Raw genomic sequence first — 23049 nt, forward strand, 5'->3', positions numbered from 1 at the left:
AGATATTCTAATTAAAATACAGACAAAATCTAATTTACCACCAATCCCTAATACTACTTTATCCCTTAAAATATGAGCAATGGGGAGTGGGTCGAACTAGTTTAAGATTGTTCTTGTTTTTAAATCTTGTATGCTAATTAGGATGCCGATTTCAGGAGGGGAAATACAACTTAAAACTGAAAATGAAAGACAAATGAAGTAGGAAGACAGAACAAGTTGTGACTTGAACTTCTGCTTTCCCTCCCAAGATGGGCATTATTACTTATAATAACTGTAAGCTTTTATCAGCAGTTTTTATCTCTAGCTTGAATCCAAAGGTTTCTTATGTGAGGAGTGGGAAGAAACTGGTGCTAGCACACCTTACCTAAGAAACCAGAGGCCTTCCTCCTGGGCATGGTGGACCAGAGAGTGCTTAAGAAGGACAGAACTTTTTTTATGTACGCTACTACAGCAGCAAGGATCCTGATTGCAAAACATTGGAAGACACAAGATTTACCCACACTGGAGGAATGGCACACGCAGTTGATGGACTACATGGAACTGGCCGAAATGACTGGCAGAATCCGAGACTTGGGAGAAGAAACAATTGAGGAGGACTGGAAAAAATTTAAAGACTATTTGGAAAAACATTATAAGTTGTATGAATGTTAAAAAATGCACCTTTTAGGAAATTCTAGCTTCAGTAATGTTAAATTAAAGAAATGGAAATTAAGGTACAAGAAGTCAGAGATAGAATAATGAAACAACTTTATTGTGTTAAAATGAAAACGTACATGATTTGGGTCATAATATATTTGAAATTGGGTAACATGATAAAATGGAAGATACAATAAGTATTGAAACAAGTTAACAAATTGCAGATGTTATGTATTACAGAGAATGCAGGGTTGGGAGGACGCGGGGAAGTCCAGTAGATTTGGAAAAAAGAACAAGAAAATTTGTAACTTTCTTTTTCTACTTTTATAATATGCTCTTTATTCTTTTTTCTGTATTTCATAAAACTAATAAAAAATATTATAAAAAAAAGAAACTGGTGCTAGCACAAGGCAGCCCCACAAAAATTTCCCATCATGCTCCTGTCCCATCCCATGTCCTATCTCAGGTATAGTAAATATGGTGGCCTCCAGATGTTGTGGGCACCAACTCCAATCAGCTCCATCCAGCATGGGTCAATGAACAGGGGTGAGGACCGTTGTAGTCTAAAATATCTGAATGCCACCACATTGCCAATCCCTGCCCTATTCCAGACTGTTCCAGAAGGTCTGTCAGTGCTCATGAGTTTGGGAGAACATCAGGTAGTGGTGGTGAGCAAAGTTCCACCTGCTTTTCTCTAGATCCAGTCCTCTCTATGTTTATCTTTTTATTTCTGATCATCCTTTTATATGTCCAGACAATGTATATCTCTCATTTAGTCTACACCCCCCTCCCCCGGACAATTATTTATTTCCCTTAAGAAGCCTTTCCCCATGTAGGTGAAATTTAGCCTTGTTAAAATTAACAGAACTAAGTTTGTTAACTTGCCGTGCAATTTTTAATGGAGTCATAGAGCTGGAATGAGATTTGTAGGCCATCTTCTCAATCCATTTCTTGGATGCAAGAAATCCAGACTAGAGACTCTCCAAAAGATTGGAGAGTCCACTCCCTGCTAAAAAAAAACAACAACCGTCAGTGAGAAGAAACTAGGACTCCTTAAAATAACTAGTTGGTTTTACTGTTGAGCTGCTCTAACCATTAAGAAGCTTCTCCTGATGTTCAACCGCAATCTAGCTTCTGGTAACATTGTCGGCATCCGGGGGTTGAAAGGCCAGCTGACTAGGCCCCAGCTGGATCGTCTCCCTCTCAGCCTTCACGCTGCGGAGATTCATCAACCTCTGGCTCTGACGTAAATCAGCGAATCAAGCTTGCTGACACTATACGTCACAGAGAAAACTGTACAACAGAAGAGGCTGAGGCTGTGGATACATACTAAAACTACAGATTTATTTTACATAAATCTGGGCAAAGAAACATGTCGTCTCTCCTTGCCGTCTTCTTGGAGGGAGACTCAAAACAAAAGCAATACACAGAGCGGAAGTTCCGCTCACAGGACCCAGCAATCTGTGCTGGAATGTAAACAGACATGTGACACGCAACAATCTCATGTCTGCAACAAAAGGTGGAATGGAATATCCAACATCCAATATCTACTCCTGACATGCAACAAAGCAGATAACAAGTCTTTGCCTTCTCCTGTGTGATGCACTCCAGGTAGTTGTAGTTGAAGAGTGCTGTCATGCCCTCCCTACCCTTCTCTTGCCCAGGCTAGTTTCTTCAAATGTTTCTTGTAGGACTTATTTCCCGTATCCCTGACTGTCACCATTGCCCTCCTTTGATTCTGTTCCCATTTGTCTGGCAAGTGCATGACTATCTTTTCTCTAAATCAGAGCCATAATATGTAGAGTCATGCCATCCTCGCTAGTGTCATCATCTGCTGATGGCAAACATGGAGCCTCAAACAGCTGAGCCCTTTTAACATTTTATTATGTTGGAAGGAAGCTTCCTTGTACTTTACACATGAGGACTTCCTTCTGTAAAAGCCCACTTCTGGCCCACACTTTAAAAGGTTTTGTATTTAAGAACAAGCTAGGAAAGGAAATCAGTGTCTTGTGGATTGCAGGGCAGGAGTGGGGGACCTGGGGGCCAAATGTAACCCTTCAAGCTGCTCTGTCTGGCCCTTGGGACTTTTACCAGGCTACACCCCTCAAGTCCAGGCCATGCTTCACACTGTCCTTGGGTGTTTTTGCCTGACTAGAATGTGTCCTTGAATTAGAATTCTTGATAATGGATGAAGATGGAGAGATGTGTGTGTAATATGTGAGATACGTAAAAAAAACCCCACCACAACAACAACCTATGGCTTTTGCATTAGCCTGTTGCTTATGCATGTTGCTCCACGCACCTTTGCCTCTGGCTGCACCCACATGTGGCCCATAGAAGGTTGCCGTTGAAGTAATGTGTCCCTCAGGCTGGAAAATGTTTTCCTGGGGTCTTAAGAAAATCATTTTTTTGGTGTAGGGGATGTAACAGATTTTCTTACACCACTTCTGTGCATCTGAATCTTTACTGGGTAAGGTAGATATTTGGTTTCTGAAAAATGGAATATGACTTTTACAAAAATAAAAACAAAGAGAGAGAGAAAGTAAAACCACCATCTTTTATGCACAAAGAACTATATAGGAGATATAAATGCAAGTGTATCAGTGCAATGTTTATACATGTCTATCCAGATATAACTCCCTTTGAGATCAATTGGGCTCAGTACCAAATAAGTGGGTATAAATTTAAACTCATTTACCTGGGTGTAAGTTCCACTGAATTCAGCTGGCTCTCTAAGCAGACATACATGACTGCACTGTAGGAATTCAAAATGAATATATAAATTCAATTGTTCTGCAGAAGTTTGTTCTTGAAATGATGACTGGAGTACTTCTGACCACCCACTTTCTTAGGGACTGAAATATTCTTAGACAGATAAAAATGGTTTCAACACCCAATGCAGCTTTGGTGGAGGCTACTTCATAACCTGAACCACTAACAACTGAATAATTCCTAGTTTGTTTTCTCTGGGGTGTAGTAGCTCAGTTTATGAACGCACTTGTACTTCACAAATCACTCTCAAGAGCAAAAGGGAGAAAAATGGAAAATCCATTTCCCTGTGTCCCCTTGGGTCTTTATTTAATTTTTAATGAAATCTGGAGGATGCTTCATCAATGGCAACAATAAAGTCGTTTGAACACTCATCTCGGCAACAGGAGGAGTAATTGTTTCAGCGAGAGCGCAGAAATAGGCCTCAAAGGAAAGGTGCTTTTAAAAGGTGGAAATGCTCTGATGGTTACTTAGATTATGTGCGAAAGAAAGTACATCAGAACAGGGTAGGGTAAAGGCAGTGTGATGCTCTAATACTATAAATGCTAATATTGAAGGAAAGATGGGTTGGGAGTCTTGCTAAGATAGCTACTTGTATGAGCTGCCATTTCCCTAATCCATTTCCCCACTTTGACCCATGAGTCCTGGCCCAAGGATGACTTGTTATTGAGGGGATGTTACCCATCTATTGGGGAGGCTAGTATGGGATCTGGGATTTCCACAATTGAAGGGCTAGGGAGGAATGGCGGTGGGGCTAGATATCTCTACCGGCGAAGGGTTTCGAGATGCAGTGATCCTCGAACCCCTTCCAATCTACACCCCATCCCAAGGGATGAGGGTAGGAAGAGCAAGGATTACACACCTCCGTCATTGATGCTGTGCAATGCCAGGTCCATAGGCAACAAAACCGCCACCATGTGTGACTTTTTTGTCTCGCAGGGGATTGACCTGGCTTGCGTGACGGAGACCTGGGTACGGGAAGGCGAAGTAGTCTCCCTACATGAGATAACACCCCCAGGTTTCTCTGTCCTCCATCAATCGCGGACTGTGGGTCGGGGGGGAGGAGTAGCGTTGTTATTCCGGGAGGATTGCTCTTTCAGAGCTCTGCCATCACCGGCGATGTCCGGCATTGAATGTGTTGGTCTCGTGTGGGGCACCAAGGAGAGCTTCGCTGTCTGGCTGGTGTACCGACCACCCAGCGCACCTGCAGCCACCCTGTCAGACTTGCTGGAGGTGGTGGCGGGCTGGGCCTTGGAGTTCCCAAACCTACTGGTTTTGGGAGACTTCAACGTCCATGCCGATGCTGCTCCCTCCTCACAGGCTCTGGATCTAGTGACTTCCATGGCAACACTAGGGCTCTCCCAGGTTGTTTTGGGCCCCACTCATCAAGCAGGCCACACGCTGGATCTGATCTTTGGGGCTGGCATAGATGTGATCATGCTCCCTGCTGTGGAAGTGCCATGGTCTGATCACTACGCTCTGAAAGCCAAGATAGACTTCCCGCTCCTCCCCGGCTCGGGTGGCAAACCTATTTGGGCTCGTCCGCGAAAACTGATAGATCCTGATAGATTCCGACAAGCCTTGTGGAACCCTGCTCCTCCTGGCGACTCATTAGATGACCTTGTTGAGGACTGGAATAACCGGCTCTTGGCAGCCATTGATGAGATCGCGCCTAAGCGCCCTCTGCGACCCTGTCGAAACCGGGCCCCTTGGTTTACTGAGGAGCTCCGGAAAATGAAGCGGGATCTCAGACGGCTAGAGCGAGTATGGCGACGGACTCATGACAGAGCCTCAAAAACATCTTATAGGACACTTATGAAAGCCTATGAGATGGCAATGAAAGCTGCTAAGAAATCTTACTTTGCAGCTTCCATTGCATCCGCTAGCTCTCACCCGGTACAACTTTTTAAAATAATTAGGTCAATAACGTCCTTAGGAGGACAACCAAATTTAAGCACAAATTCGACCCACAGCTGTGAGGCATTCACGAGTTTTTTTGCGGAGAAAGTCCTGTTGCTCCGCCATGACCTCCCTGACAATTTAGATACTGAACTGGAGTGACTGAACTGGAGGCCCCTCGACTGACTTCAGGTCCAGTGTTGGACCATTTCGATCGGATACTCCCTACTGATGTGGATAGATTCCTCCAAGTTGGTAGGCCCACCACCTGCCTCCTTGATCCGTGCCCGTCTTGGCTCATTAGGGAGTGTCCAGATGTTGCGCAGACCCCCCTGGTTGAAATTATCAATTTGTCCCTTGACACAGGGACATTCCCAGGGGAACTGAAGGAAGCAGTGGTGTGTCCACTCTTAAAAAAAACTTCATTAGATCCCTTAGACCTATCCAATTACCGCCCAGTTTCAAATCTTCCATACCTGGGTAAGGTAATTGAGAGAGCGGTTGCTGAACAGCTTGGTAGGTTTCTGGAGGAAACATCAGCATTAGATCCATTTCAGTCCGGTTTCCGTCCTGGTTTTGGGACGGAGACGGCTCTGGTTGCCCTAACAGATGATCTCCGTAGACAACTGGATCGAGGCGGGTCAGGACTGCTGATCCTTTTAGATTTGTCAGCAGCCTTTGACATGGTCGATCATGATCTTCTGGGCCACCGCCTTGCAGACGTGGGGATACAGGGCATAGCCCGTAACTGGTTGTGCTCTTTTATCTCTGGTCGGGGACAGAGGGTGGCACTGGGGAGGGAAATGTCGTCGCGCCACTCCTTGGTGTGTGGAGTGCCACAGGGCGCAATTCTCTCCTCAATGTTTTTTAACATCTTTATGCGCCCCCTTGCCCAGATTATCCGGAGCTTTGGGCTGGGCTGTCACCAATATGCTGATGATACTCAGCTCTATCTGCTGATGGATGGCCACATTGACTCGGCCCCGAACACACTGACCAGATGCTTGGAAGCTGTGGCTGGATGGTTTTGTGGGAGCCGATTGAAACTAAATCCTTCAAAGACAGAGGTCCTATGGCTAGGTCGGGATGGCATGGGGATGAGGGACCAACTCCCTTCTCTTGCAGGGGCCCAATTAGTGCCATTGCCTTCCGTTAAGAGTTTGGGTGTAATCCTTGATGCCTCCCTTTCCATGCAGGCTCAAGTTACAGCAACAGCCAAGGCGACATTTTTCCACCTTCGCCGCATCAAGCAGTTGGTCCCTTACCTTTCCCGCCCCGACCTGGCCACAGTGATCCATGCGACAGTCATCTCCAGGCTTGACTACTGTAATTCGCTCTATGCGGGGCTGCCCTTGAAGCTGTCCCAGAAACTCCAGTGGGTACAGAATGCTGCAGCGAGGCTCCTCACGGGGTCTCTGCCATGGGAGCATATTCACCCAGTGCTTTTCAAGCTGCACTGGCTCCCGGTGGAGTACAGGGTCAGATTTAAGGTGCTGCTTTTGACCTTTATAGCCCTTCACGGCCTAGGACCCTCGTACCTACGGGACCGCCTCTCCTGGTATGCCCCACGGAGAGCCTCAAGGTCCATAAATAATAACACCCTAGTGGTCCCAGGCCCTAAAAAAGTTAGATTGGCTTCAACCAGAGCCAGGGCCTTTTCAACTCTGGCTCCGGCCTGGTGGAACGCTCTGCCTCATGAGACCAGGGCCCTGCAGGATCTGATTTCTTTCCGCAGGGCCTGTAAGACAGAGTTGTTCCGCCTGGCCTTTGGCTTGGAGCCAATTTGATTCCCTCCCTCTCTTTTTCCCCCTTTCTTTTCCTTCTCCTCCTGCGATGAGGCTACATTTTAATATCTTAATGTTCCATTATTTTAATGTTGTATTTTATTTTTGTTTTTAAGTTGTAATCATTCATCTTGTTTTTATTATTGCTTGTAAGCCGCTCTGAGCCGGCCTTGGCTGGGGAGGGCGGGGTATAAATAAAAAAAATATTGTTATTATTATTATTAATCATTAGCTTGGGCTCTGAGTTTGTGTACCCAGTCCCCAGCATAAGGTTCAGGGCACAGTTTGAGCCCTTTGGGTCAGAGGATTTTGATCCAGGTGTCCCTAAATTGAGATCCACCCCAACCACCATGCCAGGGACCTATCCATCTGTGTCAACTGGGCAAAGCATCTTCCACCCCACCTAGAGGGGATTGTCTGAGGGAAAGCAGGAGTGCTAGACTCCAGTTGAAATGCCTTTAAGGCCTTCAGTTCCAGTGAATAGGCCTTCAAGGACAGAGTGAAGCCTAGAAAGTGTGATGAGGCCCTGGAAGCATAACAGACTTCACTCAGGTTATTTGCGGCAAGTTATTTACTTGGAAGTTATATTGCCCTGTTGTGCCCTGTGAGCTTCTTATCAAGACCATTTACAAGACAGCTTCAGAAATATCTATCTGCTTTTCTGGATTTGAGAATAGCACAAGTGCCCTTTCACTTCCAATTTCAGTGCTACCTACACAATTTTTTAATATTCAGTTGGCTATTACTAGATGAGTTACCCTTGTATTTCATGTGATCTCCACAAAGCTCCTATGGCTGGGCCTTCTTTGTATTGTTACCATCACTTCTGTGACGTCTGCTGTTCTATGTTAAAACAAAAGCAAACATTTCCTCTCTTTCTTTTCCAGACAAAGCAATGGCATAGGTCTTTGATGCAGGTTGGGAACACAGTGTGTGATTGCCATTTCCCAGATAATAATAATAATAATAATAATAATAATAATAATAATAATAATTTATTATTTATACCCCGCCCATCTGGCTGAGTTTTCCCCAGCCACTCTGGGCAGCTCCCAATCAGTGTTAAAAACCGTACAGCATTACATATTAAAAACTTCCCTGAACAGGGCTGCCTTAAGATGTCTTCTGAACGTCAGGTAATTCTTTATCTCTTTGACATCTGATGGGAGGGCGTTCCACAGGGCGGGCGCCGCTACCGAGAAGGCCCTCTGTCTGGTTCCCTGTAGCCTCACTTCTCGCAATGAGGGAACCGCCAGAAGGCCCTCGGCGCTGGATCTCAGAGTCCGGGCTGAACGATGGGGGTGGAGACGCTCCTTCAGGTATACAGGACCGAGGCCGTTTAGGGCTTTAAAGGTCAGCACCAACACTTTGAATTGTGCTCGGAAACGTACTGGGAGCCAATGCAGATCTCTCAGAACCGGTGTTATGTGGTCCCGGCGGCCACTCCCAGTCACCAGTCTCGCTGCTGCATTCTGGATTAATTGCAGTTTCCGGGTCACCTTCAAAGGTAGCCCCACGTAGAGTGCGTTGCAGTAGTCCAAGCGTGAGATAACTAGAGCATGCACCACTCTGGCGAGACAGTCCGCGGGGAGGTAGGGTCTTAGCCTGCGTACCAGGTGGAGCTGGTAGACAGCTGCCCTGGACACAGAGTTAATCTGCACCTCCATGGACAGCTGTGAGTCCAAAATGACTCCCAGGCTGCGCACCTGGTCCTTCAGGGGCACAGTTACCCCATTCAGGACCAGGGAATCCTCCACACCTGCCCGCCTCCTGTCCCCCAAAAACAGTACTTCTGTCTTGTCAGACACTCCCCCATGAGCTGCTGTTTGCACCTTTGCAATTCAGGGAAGGAAAATGGTGCTGGGGGAAAGGGTTAATATTTTTCTTCTACTTTAACACATTCCAATTAAGAAAAGGATCCCTCTTAATATGCTGTCTCCATAATTAATTGTTCAGAACACAAACTGATATCCTTGCACATCCCCCCATATGCATTTGTCCTTTATTTGCTTCTTAACTGATGAGGCAAACAGAGAACTTCAGTGATTTTTGTTAACTGAATAGGATCACAGATCACAGACAGAAAAGCAGTCAAGGCTTCCACAGCCATCAAAATGAGATCTACTTCAGAAAACAAAAGGGTAGGCTCACAACACATGAACACAATGTACTTTTTCAACTGGCTTTTAATTTTAAAACAAAACAAAACCCTTAAAAGAAAACATTCATTTGGGGTAGAGGAAATGCATGTGTTTTCATAAATACATGGCCCCTACCCTTCCCAACTATATTTCAAAATGTTTTTGTTAGTAATCTTGATCCCTAAAAGTATTCAGGAAGGACTTTAGATCACTGGTAGAGCATCTGATTTTTATGCAGAAGGTTCCAGGTTAAATCTCTAGGTAGGCATCAGACCCTTGAAGACCTACTGCCAGTCAGTGTTGACAATAATGAGTCTGACTCAGGATGAAACAGCTTTCTGTGATCTTGAGTAAACAGTATATAACGTGCAAATTTTAATTTTAAATAAAAAAAGATAAAATTTATTTTAAATTTTTTTTTAATTTTTTTAAAAATAAAAAGCAGTCTCAGGAGGCTGGCTGTTCAGCAGAGGAGTAAGAGGGGGGAAAGTGCTTCAACCTTTTCCTGCCATCTGTTATTTCTGCTCAAAAGTGCCTTTTATTTCTGCTTCCCTTCCTTTGAGGTTACAATATAGATACAACATGCCAATGCAAGTAGCAATATTGTTGTTGTTGTTTAGTCGTTTAGCCGTGTCCGACTATTCGTGACCCCATGGACCAGACCACGCCAGGCACTCCTGTCCTCCACTGCCTCCCGCAGCCTGGTCAGACTCATGTTTGTAGCTTCGAGAACACTGTCCAACCATCTTGTCCTCTGTCGTCCCCTTCTCCTTGTGCCCTCCATCTTTCCCAGCATCAGGGTCTTTTCCAGGGAAAGTAGCAATATGGAGCTCTGCAAAGGGAGTGGAGAGAATAACTGTATGGAGGCAGATGGTTTTGAGCAAGAAAATCACTGGTATGGAAAGTCTTTAAGAAGTTTTTCCTGTCATTCCTCCATTCAAAACAGTCCCCAGGGCTTCTATTAATGATGACAAAATAATTTTGGAACAGCCTTGTTTTGTGGGCAAACTTCTTGTGGTTGCATGTCAGTGATGGGTGGGACCAGAGGCAAAAGTAGGCAGAGGGATGGATATGACTCTTGCCTATTATGCATTGGGTTACATTCTAGGCACACAAAAGCCATGATTCACACAGAGAGAGACAGGCAGATACTTCCTCTCCAGGTAAGCAACAGCACAATTCAAGGGCACAATCTAGGCAGACAAAAAAAACGCAATGAGGATGCAAGCAGGCATGAGAAAGAAATGTGATTCAGTTCAGATTTGAAGGTGAACTTACCTAATTTATGCTTCCCCAAATGCTATGTGAACTGAATGCCAACCATCCTTCAAATTTTGCACTTCTCTGAATTTTGTATTTCAGTTTTCCAGCCAAGTAATGCATACAAAAATGCACATACCAGGGTAAAGTCTGTATATAAATGCATGCTTTCATGAATATAACATACCAAAATGAATTGTATTAGAAAATTGTTTTGCAAAAATGCACATATTATGCAAAATTGCATATAAAAGTGCATTTTAGGAAGTAATTTACACTGAAATGCTGGTGAATTTTCCTGGGAGCATTTTTTAAAAAAAATCACAGTAGTGTGGTCATGTGGGAAACTGAATTTAAGGCTGGTGGGAAATAAAAAATTGGAATAAAAGTTGCAAGATTTTGGGAATTAAATTTTGACAGAAATGATAAATATTACTAAAGAAACTATAGTTTGTTGTCCAAAATTAACGTTGCTGTAATGTTTTTGATGATGATGATGATGATGTAAATATATTGTGAAGAGAATTGGTTTTATATATGATATTGACAGCACAAATAGTAACTGCAGCTTAATGGAAAAGAGCCCAAAATCTGAACTCTTGCTACTGTTGTTGTTTAGTAGTTTAGCCATGTCCGACTCTTCATGGCCCCATGGACCAGAGCACGCCAGGCACTCCTTGCTACAGTTCACCCTAAATATAGTAGACAAGATCAAGTGTAATTTGAGATTTCAACAAGGACTAGAACCTCCAGACACATTTTTATATAATTGGCACACCTTTATGTCCTATATAGCAGAACCATCATTTTCAAGACAACCTTCATCACAAGCCTGACAAATCTGCAACTAAACTTGATGATCTGATAAAGTCAGTACTCTTTGCTTGGGCTTTGTTATTTTAACTCGTGTACAACTACTCATTCTATGTGCCTCTTTTATAGTTTTGTTTTTCATCTTTTAGTTTTCTTCTCTTGTTATAATAGTTCTCTATGTTTTATATACATTATAAAATGAAATGATAATTTAAACAATTACAAACAAACAAAAAGATGGGGGGGGGGAATACTGAGAGAAACCACATTATCATTTTCTTCCGTACGTAGATGCACTGAAGGGACACTGCTTGGGAACAGAAGGGATTATTCAGTCCCTTTGCTGCAGGTTGCTAACCCAAATCTAAAGTCCACATTTCTACCACTAATTTCACCTGTTATTTATCTGTTGCTGGCTGCAATGAAATATTTGTTCAGACTTATTTATTTAAGCAGTCAATTTGTTAACTGCCCTTCATCAGTTACAATACTAGGGTGGCATACATTTAAAAAAGGGTTAAAACCTGTAAGTTCAATGTTAAAGAAACACATGCAAGAACATTTAAATATTAATCAATGTTTTGCACAATAATAGAACCACCACTTTAATCCAGGGGCTGCCAACCTTCCTTGGGTCAGCAAACATATTGGATTTTTTTGGGGGGTGGGGGGTGGAAGTGCAGTGGGTGGCACTCACAAAATGGCCCTGGGCAAGCATGGCAAAAAAACCCAAAATGGCTGCCACATCTAAAAGAGCTTTAAAAAATAGAACCACAAACGGTGTGGGCATGCCTCCAGTCAGCCAAACAACCCCCCCCCCCTGGAAAAAGGCACATATATCACCCACCTCCAGGCTCACTCACAGAGAGAAGCATTTTTCACCTTCCATCATGGAAGGGAGGGTAGGTGTTAAATCCAGGCATCCAGTGAAATATACAATGTTTAATAGTGGGTGCTCAGTGTAGGAGGGAACGGGCCAGTGCACATAGGAAGTGAATGGAAAGAGCAAACAATCTGTGACGCATTGTGGATCTTTTCAGGAGCAGCATACTGGTGGTCACACTGGTTCCTACGGGTGTTGTATTGGTGATCCCTGCTTTAATGCAACCAAAACCAGCATCAGTACATCTGACTTTGAATATCAGCTATCTCTCCTGAATGGCTTAGCCCAGGCATAGGCAAACTTGGCCCTCTAGATGTTTTGGAACTACAACTCCCATCACCCCCAGCTAACAGGCCCAGTTGTCAGGGATGATGGGATTTGTAGTCCCAAAAAATCTGGAGGGCCGAGTTTGCCCATGCCTGGCTTAGCCACTCTAATTGTCCCAAAAGCACCTTCACCTACTTCAAAAACCAAGAAGGGAAATGAGCCATGGGTGAATGTGATTCACATATTCTCCTTCTCTGTGGGTATTTGGAGTTCTGAAATGGAATACATAAGAAAGCCTGCAATCTGGATGTTACATTAAACCGGCTGCATGAGACTCTTGGAATACATTGGGGAGCTTTGCATATACAAAAGAGGCAACAGTGCACTGTTGTGATTTAGTTTTTGAATATAACATGGCATTGTCAGTCAGCCTTTATTTCTGGGAGGAGAATTAGGCAGCAGGGAATGTTTTGAAATGCCATGGATACAAGGCAGAATGGTATCAGAACCAGGAGGAATAATAGGTCAATAGCTGACAGATGGCAATGCAAGTCGGAGAGGCTACTGGCAGATGGAATTGACAATTTCGGTAAGGCAGAGCTTTTGGCCACAGATAGGAAACACTGGAAAGAGAGAAGAAGGTCTCGTCTTTCTGATGATACTGCCAATTTGGACACAGTGGGTTATTGCTCACAGTGAGACATATGGTGGAGGGGGGGAGGAATTGATATCCATCCATGGGTTGGACAGAAATCAGGGAAGGATGCTTTGAGAGGGCTCAGTATCCTACAGAAGGCAATATCTTTGTTGGACCAGCCATTGACAAGGAAATGCAAGCTTTTAAGTTTTAATGGAGCTCCTTTTCAGACATAAAAAGTGTCCATGGCCATTATCCCCTCTAAGAATGATGGAGGATGGAACAGCGGTATTAAACTCCACTCTCTGTGACTATAGTAATGCTCATAATGCCTTCCTACAGAGAGGAGTTTCAGCATGCATACAAAAGCTGTCTAATGACCAACAAGAGCAAAAGAGTGAGTTTAGGATCAGAGCCAGATATAGTGCTGGGACAGATACCCAGGAAGGTCAATTGTGGAAGCAGAGTCTGTGGCAAGCCAGGGCTTGTTTTGAGAAATTTGCATGCAAGTCTGGAATGAAGGGGAAAGTAGGCAGGAAACTGAAGAGCAAAGGAGTAGAGGGGGGAGGGTGTGAGTAGGAGATAATAGGGCAGGAATGAGGATATGCAGGCCTGAATGTGGCCCTCTATACCTTTCTATCTTGCCCTCAGAACTCTCCCTAGACCAGACCAACTCCTCAGTCTACACCTCAGTCATACACCCTGCCCCAAGCCATGTCCTTCACTGGCTGCAATTTGCTTCCTCCTGAGTGTTGTTGCTTATCTTGAATGTGTCCTCTTACTTGCCTGGATGGAGGACAGAGAGGGCTGTGTGAGTGTATGTAGAAGCTAGCCTACTGTTGCTTTGCCCACTTTTACCTCTGGCCCTGCCAACCTCCGACATGTGGCCCTAGAAAGGTTGTTCAGAAGAGAATGAGGTCTTTGGAGGGGGGGTCTATACCCCAGCAATAGTGGAATAGGTTGAAATGCCTTAAACAAGAACATGGCTGCTGTATTACAAGCTGGTGCATGTTGTTAAAACTATAGTATATGTTTTCTGCATTCACTGGTCTTTGTGAAAAGGAATACAAGAAATAAAGTGAGTTTTGTAAGTTGCAGGTTAAGAAATAATGTGGCTGCATGCATTTGAAGCCTTTTAGAATGTCTCCATGTGTAGAGTAGAACTATTTTAGAAGATGATAGCCCTCTTCAGGCATTCAAGAATCAAGGTAAAACAACAGGTGAGGTAGGTGCAAGGACCAGTATGCTACTTCTGCCCTCCCACCCCATTTTTGGGGGCACTTCTCAAAAAAAGCTCAACAAGGTGGGAGTACCTGCACTTCTTTTTCTAGAAAAAAAGCACTGGTTTCCAGCATAGCCAGTTCTTGTATTTTTGAGTTGTGGCAATGGCCAGTCCACAAACCATGCTGGAGGATATGTTACATCTCTTTGGGAGAGCACTGGGCCAAAGAGGAGAAAGATTCCCTCATTCTTTAGTTCAATATATCCCTGGTGGGAAAAATATATTGGGGGGGGGGATAAGTCCATCAAATGTTGGATACAAATGGAAACCCTATGGATCATGTCCAACTTTGAATAATAATGATATAAAATTGTACAGAATAGACTTATGTTCATGTTCACCTTCATACACATAGTCCACACTAGTGCTTTTTCAACCTTGTCTCCCTCCTTGCTGATGTTAGAGTACAACTCCCTTTACCTCCAGTCAGCTTAGCCAATAGACAGTGATGACAGGAGTTGTTGTCCAGTAGCATCTAGGATCCAAGGTTGTAGGTGGAAAGTCTACACACTTGAGAAAAAAATGAGTCTACATGCCTACAGCTGTGTGCATGTATAGACTGTCTACTTAGCCAGGTACCACAATTGCATTTTTTTTAATGGAGCAGCTAACAGCAGTTCACTTAACTCATGGATATTGGGGCTGCCCTCGTCCTCTTCCATGCATAGACGGGAAGGTATGGAGCAGACCTAATGCCTTGAATCTACCCAGGGCAAACCTCTTAAGAGCTGACGTTGGATTTTGTATAGGTTGTGATGGTAGAATAGACCACACAACCTCAACAAGCAGATAGAGATATTATTATTGACTTCTCCCTCTCCCCATCTCTCTGTCTGTCTCTATGTGTGTGTTTGTGTGTGTGCGCGCGCACACACACACACAGATATTGGGGAAGGTCTGTAGCTCATTTGTAGATCATCTGCTTCACATGCAGGAAGTCTCAGGTTCAGACCCTGGCATCTCCAGGGAATCTGAAACCTAGGAGAGCTGTTGCATTCTGTGGATAATACTGTGCTGGATAGACCAATGGCCACTTCCCCAAATTCATAAATAACCTGAATACCTTATTTGCTGTGTTGCCAGTTTTCTTCTCCCAGCTAGCTTTTTAAACAGAAGATAGTAGAAAAATAATAATCCCCACCTGCACTTTCGAATGGAACTGTCCATCCATTGTACCACCTCAGGTCCTTGCTTCCTCATTCTGCTGCATCTTTCAACCACAGCCGAGTTTCAAAATGAATTTGCCAACAGGAACCAGTAATTGACCTTGCTTTCATATGCACTGTCATCAAATAATCAGAGTATTTTAACGTAGAAGTAGTTCTTGTCTTTCATATCCTGGTCCTCGCTAATAGCTTTAGACACTTCATAATACCTTTTACAGCAAGGTCAGATTAACTGGGGCTTTTATTGGCCAATATTTTACATAGAATCAGTGGACCAAAAACCTGTAATTATGTATGTGAGATAATCTGTTGAATAATTAGCAATGGTTAACCAGTTGCTATCTTGTAGGCCTCTTTTAGGAATTTGATATAAGAGCATCAAACCATCACATATCCATCAAGGTTTTATTAATAGTGGAATGCACACTAAATGGTGAGACTATGCATGGAAATGTGTCATGGGGATGAGTCTAGAGTAGAGGTGGGGAAACTTTTTGGCAGGGGGGCAGGCTTTTTTTTATTTCCCCTCCCCTAGCAGACCAAATTTGACAAGTGAGTGGGAGGTTCAAACAGGAGAGCTGGAAAATTTGAAAGCCCTTCATTTAACAAGATTCCTATGCAAATCCTTTCCTGGATCACAAAGAGGTTTGAATTATAATCCTGCTGAACTGAGCAAAAGTGGGTGGAGCAACAAATGCAAATATTACCTTACTACAGTTGGCCAGTTTCTACATGCATTTACATACCCTTCTATACCCTCCATTACAGATAAGCAAAAGGCACTATCAGAGTTCATGGAGGATGCATCCTGGTGGCTATGGAGAAAGTAATCCTTGGAGAGAGGCCTGGATGGCTGCATTTGTCCAAGGTCCCTCATACCTGGCCTATAAAGGCCGGCAGTTGCTCTTCAGGATTTTAGATAGGCGGCTTTCCAAGCCCTACCTGGATATGCTGGGGATTGAATCTGGTATCTCCTACATTAAGGGTGGGTGTTATTTTTATCCCAGTGGGCCAGATACTTGTCTCTCTTCATAGGTCAACTTAGACAGATGGATGAGACCACCCACATGTCAATCGTCCGATATCAGACAAACTACCTACCTCTTAAAGGTGCTCCATGGAAGTGTGCAGAAGATTGTGACTTCACTTTCAAGACCACTCAAGGCTTGCAAGAAGCCCTGCACAGTTCTTTGTAGCTGCTGATCATTGGGCTTAAATGCTCTGCCCATCAGCAGGTAGGCAGAGAGTTCAAGGCTGGTTTCTGCAGCGATCAGCTGCATATATTACTTCCTCATGGGAAGGTTGTCCACACAGCCAAACCAATTAGGCTTGAACTCACTGCCCATCAGCTGCAGAGACCAACTTTGTATGTGAATTCTCTACTACGGAAGCAGCCGTGTTTCTACATGGCCCCACACTTGATGTCACATATGGTGGGCAAAATTTCATACTCTGATTGCAAGCCCTATCACCTTCCTCTCTTCCCTTTTCCTTTCACCATGTCAATATTATTAGATGGATATGCATTATGTATTGCAATACAGTCATACCTCGGGTTACAGCCACTTCAGGTTGCGTTATTTCAGGTCGTGGACCGCCGAAACCCGGAAGTACCGGAATGGATTACTTTCGGGTTTCGGCAGTCGGACATGCACAGAAGTGCTAAATAGAGCTTCGCGCATGCGCAGAAGCGCCAAATCGCAACCCGCACATGTACAGATGCACAGACGCAGGTTGTGAACGCTGTGGGTTGCAAACATGCATCCCGCACATATCACGTTTGCAACCCGAGTGTCCACTGTAGTTGTTAATTCTAAGTATACATACTTAGAACTCAGCAATAATCAAGTTTGAATTCATGTGATGGTGGGGGAACAATGAGACATAAAAATAATAAATGAGAAACCTTTCATTAGAAAGATTTAAAATGTTCTGTGGCATTTAACTTCAGAAATATTCATTGTTCTTTATGAGCAGAAAACATCTCTGTTTTGTACAGCTAGCACTGATTAAAAAGGGGTGCACCTTGTTCCATTTTTTTTAAAAAAAATAGGCCAATTTAGTAAGTGTATTAAACTTTCCATACATGACAACTGTTCTCATTTTCAGAATGCAGTTTATCACCTCCATTAGTTCAGATTTCTTATTATGAGCTCAGAAAAGGTTAATGAATACCTTAACAAGGGAGCACAGGTACTGTAATGGAGTGTAATAAGCAAATATGGTGATGGGCTCCTTTTGTTAATGTGATTGCAGTATAAATCCACAATATGTTATAAAAACAGCAGAGGAAGGCATCAAATTGTAAGCATTCATTAGTACGTGGCCTGCAAATATGCTATGGAAATTTTCCTCAATTTTTAGCCCAGGAGGTGGGTTGACTTCAATCTTGGATCTCTTGCGCTCTCATTTTAATTAGAATACCTGTCGGCTGCTATAATTTTACAAAATGACTATGCATACTGAGGCTCCTTTAACAGTTACAACATAACAAGGGATGCTGGCACAGGAAGCTGTCTTATACTGAAGTCTACCTAGCTCAGAACTGTCCACACTAATGGGCAGCATCTCTCCAGGGTTCCAGGTAAGGGTCTTTCTCAGCCCTATCTGTCTTATTCTGATGATCCAGATAGTGTCATCCATTTCGATCCATTTGGCAGGACCCAGATTAATAACAAGGGACACCATGGATTGAGCCTTTTTTTAGTTCAAAGCAAGTTCTTGACCAATGTGCTTTGGTCCTTACCCCCAGCTTGGTTCAGAAAGTATGAGCTCATCAAGACTTTTATTTTGTGTCATATTTCTAAGTACAGGTCTGGACTTTAAAGCTCCATATCCAGTTCTTTCCCTGGGAAAACCCATGTTTTACTGCTGGACTGGAGCAAACGGCAATCAGGTTTCCCACTGATTAACATCAATCCTGATTCAATGGTAAAACATAGGTTTTCCTGGGGAAAGTGCCCAGGGGGTGTGTGTGCCCAGATATGGAGCATTAAAATGCAGACATGTGCCTGCAAAGTGCAGCACAAAAGGAAGTCTGGGTGAGCCCAGTCTCTGGGGGCTCTTAAAAGCCTGCTTCAGATGAGAGTCCCCCAAGCCCTTCTCTGGCTCAGATCCAAGTCAAAGGGAATTCTCATTTCTACATGAGCCAAACTCAACCACCAAAGCATCCCTCCCTACCAAACATGCCCCAAAACACTCTCCTTCCCTTGCCCCAAGTCTTATTTGTCAAAATCCGCCTGTCTCAATCTTGGGTCTCCAGATGTTGTTGGACTACAAGTCCCATCACACCTAGTTAGCAGGATCAGTGGTCAGGGATGATGGCAGCTGTAGACCAACACAATTTGGGACCCAAGGTTAAGAAAGGTTGGTCTAGATAATAGTGAAATCAATGCAGGAAGGAAAATTCTAAAAGGAACTCCCCACCCCCCACTTTTCTCCTCACATTATCAGCAATTACTTTTAGGTGCCTAAGGTGGTAGCAGTGGATAAGATGCAGAAAAATCCTTGCATGAGTTTTCTTGCAGATGTGATTCTTGGGATCCAACCTATTCTTTAAAAAAAAAAAATGTTTTTATTGAGAAAATATAACAAAGCGTATTAGAATGGAAAACAACAAGAATAATGAAACCTTCCCTCCTCCTTTTCCCATAGCAAGATGCATACAAGAACAAAAATGTTCTTCTACAATAAGAATGTTATCCAATATGCAAGACCTGGAATTGTATGAGATTTATGACTTCAAATGACAGATACCAGAAAACACATCCAAGTGATGAAATTTCATCTGTAAATTCTGCAACAGTCAGTTATACATGGACCAAATGCCCAATGTAGTTTGTGGAAGTTTATCTGCACATCCATGATCACTGGTAGAAAAAATGAAGGATACCAAGGTCTTGGGTTTGATCCCCATACGGGCCATCTGCATATTCCTGCATTGCAGGGAGTTGGCCTAGAAGATCCTCAGGGTCTCTTCCAACTCTACAATTCTATGATTCATAAAATTTACACACCAATTGATTGTAAAACCTCAAAGTGGTTGACAAAAGTTAAAACTTTAAAAGAAAATAAACCACAACTATATTTTAAAGCATAAAAGGTAAAGGTAAGGGGACCCCTGACGGTTAGGTCCAGTTGCGGACGTCTGACGTAAGGGGACCCCTGACGGTTAGGTCCAGTTGCGGACGTCTCTGGGGTTGCGTGCTCATCTTGCTCTATAGGCCGAGGGAGCCGGTGTTTGACTGCAGACAGCTTCCAGGTCATGTGGCCAGCATGACTAAGCCGCTTCTGGCGAACCAGAGCAGCACACGGAAACGCCATTTACCTTCGCGCCAGAGAGGTACCTATTTATCTACTTGCACTTTGATGTGCTTTCGAACTGCTAGATTGGCAGGAGCAGGGAGCGAGCAATGGAAGCTCACCCCGTCACAGGGATTCAAACCGCCGACCTTCTGATTGGCAAGCCCTAGGCTCTGTGGTTTAGACCCCAGTGCCACCCGCGTCCCATACTTTAAAGCATACAAAAGTTAAAATACTAAAACATATTAAATTACCTCAGCTTCTAATCATCTAGGCAGGCTTGTCTAAACAAGAATGAGTACAGTGAAGGGAGGTTATTGAATAGTAGCATAATATAATGTCACCTGGGCAGGGACAAATCTAGAGCAACGTGTAAATGGGGCAAAAGGACATGGCCAAACAGTTATTGATATGATAATAGGACTCAGTCTGGAATAGGTTTAGTCAATATGGCACCCTCTAAATATCTTTAACTACAACTCCTATGTGCTCCAGTCAACATGCTGAGTGGTCAAGGATGATGTGAGTTGTATAGTTGGAGGGCAGAAAACTGGTTCTCCCAGGCCTAGAATGTCCCTGTTTTTGAGGGGCCACTAGGGGCGCATCGGAAGATGGCTGACAAGAACATCTCTCCGACCCACGGGAGTAATTAGGAGGCTGTGATGGGAGTAAATAGCCTCCCTACCCACCTAGGTTGTGGGGGGGCTGCCCTTGCCTTCTGTGCCCTATACCACCCCCGAATTTGTGGGGATGGGGGCACTAGGCAGAATGCCCTCCTGTGGATTTCGGTGCTCCTGGACGCTGTCTCTGATCTGCGCCCCTAGCTGCAAGAACTTCAAAAGGAACAATTAGGAAGAAGCAAATGCACATATTTCAAGGAAGGAGGGGGAGTAAAGACTGCTAACTGAAGAGTTCTCTGATAAACAAGACGAGTCAGAGGGACAAGAATCAATCATGAGAAGATATGCCAAGACTTGGTATGGCAAAGGGACTGGATGGGGGAGGGGAAAAAACTTTTCTTTCTTTCCTCTATGTGATTAAACAAGAATCCCCCCCCCCACAAGTCAGAAATGCCATTTTAATGACTTAAGCTGTGGATTTACGACTGTGTGGACATAAATTTTCTAACCAAAGCATGTTTTAAGAAGAGCGTGGAAGGTTTAAGAGCTCTGGAATGACGCAGTTAAAAATACCGTCGCCATATTGGCAAGCTCTGTCGGAGGACTTGAGTCTGGGAGGAGGAAAAGAGCTGGCTTTGTATTGTGGGTGAGTCTCCTCGGTGGGACTTAAGAACGACAGATCCTGAGATTAATGATGGAAAGAGTGATGATATATGGAAACCATCCCGATATGAGGATTGGACGAACGGAAAAATCCACACAGGATATAATTGGTGTTTTTCTGCTTAAGGAGATTATCAGAAGAGATCTTAAAGAAAAAATAAAAAATATACGAACAGGATGAGAAGTGGAAACAGCAAGTTAAGACTGGATAGAATTATGAACTTTATTTGGACTGATTTGGATATGAACGCAGTAACCAGTAGATGATCGGAATCCTCCTTCGGATCTTGAAATATGGGTCCCCTCAACAAAAATTTAAAATTCGGCTTTGTAATTCGGAATTTATGTGATGTGATTTGATTTGATTGGTCGGTTAATAAAAATTATTTAAAAAAGAAAAAAAAAGAATGTCCCTGTTTTCATTTAAAACAAAAGGAATTCCTTCCAGTAGCACCTTAAAGACCAACTAAGTCAGTTCTTGGTTTTCATTTATTAAACTTTATTAATTTTTTCATTTATTAATCCAGTCTTAACTTGCTGTTTCCACTTCTCATCCTGTTCGTATATTTTTTATTTTTTCTTTAAGATCTCTTCTGATAATCTCCTTAAGCAGAAAAACACCAATTATATCCTGTGTGGATTTTTCCGTTCGTCCAATCCTCATATCGGGATGGTTTCCATTGTTTTCATTTATTAAACTTGTCTGCTTCCTTCCTATACCACTTTACCTAGTATTAGGAATAGGTTGGGCCAGTTAAAGTTCAGAAGGTTGAAAAGCTGTTTAGTGGAGGCAACCAGAGGATAATAAAGATATTGACTTGGTGGTAGCTGTGAAATTAGCAAGAAAGTGGTGTGTCGTTATGATTAGGTTGCCTTCCTTCCCACTCATGGTACAGGTTGTCTACCTTCTCATAGCCTCTGCTGTCATAGCTGTTCAGGATGTTGTGTAAGAACCCATTCATAGTGATGAGGTAACACATCAAATAGAGCTTAAAGTCTTTGCTTTTCTCAATTTAAAATACACACACCCAAGACAAAAGCAACAGTGGTCTATTTATGTCCTGACAATGTAATCTCACAGGTAACACAATGAACCCTGTTCTAAAGGAATTGAAGCTATCGTTCCCCCCCACACTTATTATTTGTTACAATGTTGTTAGAGAAAACACAGAATATCCTTTATAGCAAACAGACTCCTAAATCACCCTTCACTTTTGTGTAAGAACATTCAGATTGCAAACTAGGAATTTGAATATGAATAATATATGCTACACTTTTGAACTGTGCTTGTTAAATCACCAGCAGCAAGAATGCCTTGCCACATGGGAGGCGGCAGATTGACTTTATTAACCCACCAATTCACGTGCCTTTTTGCTTAGGAATAATAATGTGGCCTGCACCTTATAAGAAAAGAGCATACTTACAAAATGTTGCTCTAGTTAGTTCTGTGCTGGAGGTGAGAGTTCAGATTTCTTTGCATCTAGTCATCAGACCATTGCAAAACAAAATTTAACAGCATGAAAGTAACAAAAGGGTACTTGTCTGATGTTTGGTTTGCTTCTGGATTGGGACATAACAAAAATGGTGACGCATGGAATATAGAGGAAGAAGGCTACTTGTGGAGACAAAGGACTGAGGATCTTGGAGGGAACAAAAGAGCATGGAGGAGGAAGAAAGGGCTTCTAATTTACTTTAAGTTCCCAAAAATTCTCCCTGAATGAATTTGGATTAGCAGAATTTTAGCCAGATGGGTTTATCCTGGTCTGTTTTCATTACCCTTTCCTCTTTTGGGATTGTTTTGTTGTGTGTGTAATAATTCAGAAGTGAAAACTATTTCTTTAAATTTTTATTTATTTATTAAATTTAAACTTAAATTTGGTTCACAATCTGTTGTGGTCTCCTTGTCTGTGATTTTATCCACCCACAC

The 23049-nt window shown here is 43.2% G+C and overlaps 2 long non-coding RNA genes across 2 annotated transcripts in view; both read left to right on the forward strand.

Moving 5' to 3' along the window:
* Positions 1-23049, forward strand: part of LOC310836861 — a 193117-nt gene that overhangs the window by 38142 nt on the left and 131926 nt on the right. The window lies entirely within an intron of this gene.
* LOC310836405 lies at positions 9741-11372 on the forward strand. Its single transcript, XR_014560082.1, has 3 exons — positions 9741-9837; positions 10060-10124; positions 11285-11372. It is a non-coding gene; the product is annotated as an uncharacterized lncRNA (long non-coding RNA).

The sequence above is a fragment of the Podarcis gaigeae genome (assembly GCF_964106915.1).
Source record: "Podarcis gaigeae genome assembly, chromosome: Z".
Lineage (NCBI taxonomy): Eukaryota > Metazoa > Chordata > Lepidosauria > Squamata > Lacertidae > Podarcis > Podarcis gaigeae.